At 41.6% G+C, this 4,812-nt stretch overlaps 1 pseudogene across 1 annotated transcript in view; it reads left to right on the top strand.

Moving 5' to 3' along the window:
- Positions 1–4,475, top strand: part of LOC307094820 (protein SET-like) — a 671,772-nt pseudogene extending 667,297 nt beyond the window's left edge. Inside the window, exon 2 of the transcript in view lies at positions 4,306–4,475. The product of the transcript in view is annotated as a protein SET-like (transcript). The remainder of the gene's footprint in view (positions 1–4,305) is intronic.
- Positions 4,476–4,812: the final 337 nt, after the last annotated feature.

Below are 4,812 nucleotides of genomic sequence, written 5' to 3'. Positions count from 1 at the left end.
ATGCTTACTCAACTCAACAACATTCTTGATGACAACCTCAACTGAATTCTCAAAGCCATGGAAATAGTTCACAAACTGGGGACACAATTTTTTCCAAACACCATTCAAGTTCGTCTGCTTAATTTCATCCCAAGAATCAGAAATGTTTTTTACAGCATCAAGAACATTGTAAGATTTCCAAAAGTCCTTGAGAGTCAACTCTTTATCCTTCTCCGTTGCCCTAAAAGCCATAGCAAATGTCCTTCGGAGGTAGTAGGCCTTGAAAGAGGCAATGACACCTTGGCCCATAGGCTGTAAAAGGGAGGTGGTGCTAGGTGGAAGGTAAACCACCTTGACATTTGGATGAAAGTCATTCAAATCGGCAGGGTGACAAGGGGCACTGTCCAGCACTAGCAACACCTTAAAGGGCAACCCCCTTGAAGCACAGTAGTCCTTGACTTCTGGCACAAAATGGTTGGTGAACCAGTCCTCAAATACGCTGAGTGTCACCCATGTCTTCTTGTTAGATTTCCAGATGACAGGCAGTAGACCCTTCCATATGCCCTTGATTGCCCTTGGATTCTCGGCCAGACACACCAAGGGCTTCAGCTTGAAGTCACCAGCAGCATTAGCCCCAAGTAGCAAAGTCAATCTCTCCTTGCTGGCTTTATGGCCTGATGCTATCTTCTCCTCCTTGGCAATGTACTTACGTGTAGGCATATGCTTCCAGAAGAAGCCTGTCTCAGCCACATTAAACACTTGTTGATCACAGTAACTCCCGTCCCTAATGATCTCAGCCAACGCACTAGCGAAATCACCTGCTGCTTTAGCATCATCACTAGCAGCTTCCCCTGGCACCTTAAGATTATGCAAATTAGCACGAGCTTTAAAACGCATAAACCAACCTTTGCTAGCCACATACTCTTCACTTTCACTCCCTTCCCCCTTTTCTTTTTTCAAAACCTCAAACAATCTTTTAGCCTTCTCCTGAATCAACATCTGGCTAACTGGATACGCCCTTGATGCTGCTCATCCAGCCAAAGCACTAATAATCTTTCCATCTCAATAATGAGACCACTACGCTGCTCTGTAACCACAGTTCATTTCCTAGGAGCAGATCCTTTCACATGTTCAAGTATACGCTTTTGATTGTCGATGATTGTCGAGACAGTTGTAGGACTTTGGCCAAGCAACCGGCTGATGTTTGTAGGTGTTTCGCCCTTTTCTGAGCGTCTTATTAAGTCTCCTTTCACTTCCATTGTGAGGGATTTCCTTCTTTTTATAGCACTGCCATCAGAAGAATCTGCCTTATGCTTAGGAGCCATAAGGAAGGACAAAAAGTGTTCTAAATAACAATACAAAGAAAAGAGAGCGAATGAAGCACAATCCAAAACGGCTTATAAACGGAGACTGAATGACAGCGTCTTCCTTGTATAGCGCCGCGTGATGACTTATTCATCCACTCCGCTGGCCAACTGGTTCCCCGGCGAACTGCGTGCAAAAGCCTTAATCGAATGACAGAAATTCTTTTTTATATAAATAAATTCCAAATGGCAACGTAACCACAAAACGACGTATATCGAGTCCGAAGTAACAAGAGGACTGTCTGGAGAAAGAGAGAGAGAGAGAGAGAGAGAGAGAGAGAGAGAGAGAGAGAGAGAGAGAGAGAGACATCTATTTTTGTTCCATTACTTTTATACATTCTTTGATTAACTCTTGTAATTGATGTGACCAGGGTTGGAACTTGCAACCTTCTGTTATTGAAATTATTCACTGACCCACTTAGCGGTTTGGCCTCGGTCAGACATACGTGACATTTTAAGTAACAACCCAATAATGTACCTGAGAACAGAGAGATACAAAATCTATCATGATGAGTTAGATAGTGGTGGAAGGCTAGAATAGCATTCATGGGATTTTAAAAGTGTCTTTTTTCCAAGAAATATTTAAAGTAAGCTATATCAATGTCAGACTGTATTATTGCATCAATTATTTTATAGGCCGAGAATGAAGTTCTGATAAGGTTAGTAGGAACTTGGTATTAGCAATGCACGCATGCAAGGAAACACCAAAAGTATATTTTTTTTAAATATCCATTTTAAATAAATTTTACTTAAATCAATCTTTAGAAAAGTTTTAGTCTTGATGATTCCCAATAACTTTACTGTTTTATTGTAAAAAGTTTTGAACATACTTGGTGCTACTGAATCAGCGTATTGAAAATAAAATATAATGATGTACTACTGAAATATATTATCATGTCCATGTTCAAAATCATCATTTTAGCTGTTTGAACCTCACAAGGATGAGAGTGTTTACACCACGGATATTAGTAAAGATTACAAACTTTCCATAATCAGTACATGCATATAGCTTTACTCAAATGTGAACTCTCTTGTGGATAAGGAGGTGATTTTTGCAGGTAAAAGATTTCCCACATTCACTACACTCATAAGGTTTTGCACCACTGTGAACTCTATGGTATTGAGTGAAGTTACTGCGTTGCCTAAAGGAGTTCCTACAGTCACTACACTCTTAGGACTTTTCTCCACTGTGAAATCTGTGGTGTTGAATGAGGGTAAACCTGTGTGTAAAGGACTTCCCACAGTCATTATGCTCATGGCTTTTCTCCAGTGTGAACTCTCCTGTGGATAAGGAGGTGATTATTGTGGGTAAAACTTTCCCACATTCACTACACTCCTAAGGTTTTCACCAGTGTGAACTCTCTGGTGTGGAGTGATGGTAGTGCTTTGAATGAAGGACATCCTGCAATCACGACACTCATACAGCTTTTCTCCAGTGTGGACTTTGTGTTGTTGAATGAGTTTGGACCTCAGGATGAGGGACATCCCTTGATCACTACACTCCTATGGCTTTTCTACAGTGTAAACACTTCTATGATGAATGAGTTTAAAGATTTCTCTGAAACATTTCCCACATTTTTCACACTTATAATTCACTTCATAAAGGTCAGGCTACTGAAGATCACAAAACAAGGAAGACCTCAAACGAAATGACACACACATGGCAAGCACCACATGGAAGAGAAGCAGGATTGTCAGCTTAATCTTCTGCTAACAGTGTTCAGCATGGTTTGTTTGCTGGTGACATGGAAAGCTGTGCTGAAATATGATTATGTCTCATTGCAAGTAATCTCTCTCTCTCTATGTATATATATATCTATCTCTATCACTATATCTATATCTATATATACATACACAAGGATAATATGCAAAGTGTCCCTCGGGAGTTCAACCAGGAGAACAATCGTTTGCAATGACATGTGCTGACCACCAGAGGATGGTGCGGAACATGATAGGTGATCATTGGCAGCAGCAGGGTGCTGAGGGTGCGAGGGAAGGAGGAGGCGGGCAGGTGGGGGGAACCATGCCGTGGCAGTACGTGTGCAGTGAGGGATGGAGGAGGTGGGGAAGCAGGTAATCTGATTGGCCCTAATGCTGGCCAGGCCTAGGGACTCCATGAACAAATTTCATGTGCCAGGCCTCTAGTATTCAATAAATTAGTAGCTGGTGTTAAAGAACTATTTAAGCTCGTATGTACATCTCATAACACATGTACAGATCACTCCTCTAGGGGAAATAATGAACAACATAGACTGATGAACAAGAACAGACCCAGAAACAAGGAGGCATGGATCAAACTGTCGGGCCTCAGAGGGAGGGTAGGGAAGAGTGGGGGTAAAGGGGAGAGATCAACCAAAGGACTTGTGCAAGCATATGAGCCTAACCAGCAGTTAAGGACAACACGGGGGTGGGGGGCATGCGTGGGGAGGGGTGTGGCATGGGAATGGGGGGATGAGGACAAATATGTGATATCTTAATCAATAAAGAAATTTTAAAAAAATCCCAAATTTTGGGAAACAACATTTGTCAACCATCCACAAGTGTCTGCACTGCTTGGAAAGAGAATGAAGAGACGCTGCATTATTTGAAGAAGAGTTGAAGTGAGAGAATTTGAAGATGTTAAATCAGGTTACAGAATAGATTTTTATTTTGATGAAAATCCTTACTTTGAAAATAAAGTTCTCTCCAAAGAGTTTCATCTGAAAGAGAGTGGTGACCCATCTTCAAAGTCCACTGAAATCAAATGGAAATTTGGAAAGTATTTGATTAAACGTTCAAGTCAAACAGAAGAAAGCCAGCAGAAAGAGACAGCATGAGGAACCAGAGAGCTTCTTTACCTGGTTTACTGACCATTCTGATGCAGGTGCAGATGTGTTAGGAGAATTCATCAAAGATGACATTTGGCCAAATCCTTTACAGTACTACTTGGTTCCTGACATGGATGATGAAGGGGAAGGAGAAGATGATGACGATGATGAAGATGATGAATGGTTGGAAGATATTGATGAAGAAGGGATGAGGATGAAGGTGAAGAAGATGAAGATGATGGTGAGGGGGAAGAAGGAGAGGAAGATGAAGGAGAAGATGACTAATGAACACTGATGGATTCCAACCTTTTTTAATTTTCTCCAGTCCCTGGAGCAAGTTGCAGTTTTTTTCCCCTCTTTTGCTCAGTCGCCCTGTTTTTGAGGTCTCTTTTTCTCTCCTTTACACCTTGGTTCTCACCTTATTTGGGGGAGGGGGGGAAGATGTACCTTGAGCAGAATACAGTGGGAAAAGAATCTTTGTCCCTTTCTGTTCAAGTACAATGCAGCTCCTTCAAGTCTCACTTGTACCTCAAATTTGTGAGGAATCTAGCAGAGTGTGTTCCCATAAAAGGGGTTCACATTCATGGAAAGGGCTTCATAGAGCCCCTTAAGTGTTCTTATAATAAGTGAGAAAAATAAACCATTCCCTGCACATTTATGGC

The sequence above is a fragment of the Cnephaeus nilssonii genome (genome assembly GCF_951640355.1).
Source record: "Cnephaeus nilssonii genome assembly, chromosome: 24".
Lineage (NCBI taxonomy): Eukaryota > Metazoa > Chordata > Mammalia > Chiroptera > Vespertilionidae > Cnephaeus > Cnephaeus nilssonii.
The sequence above is the reverse complement of the archived record's forward strand: the minus strand, read 5'-3'. Positions and strand labels throughout refer to the sequence as shown.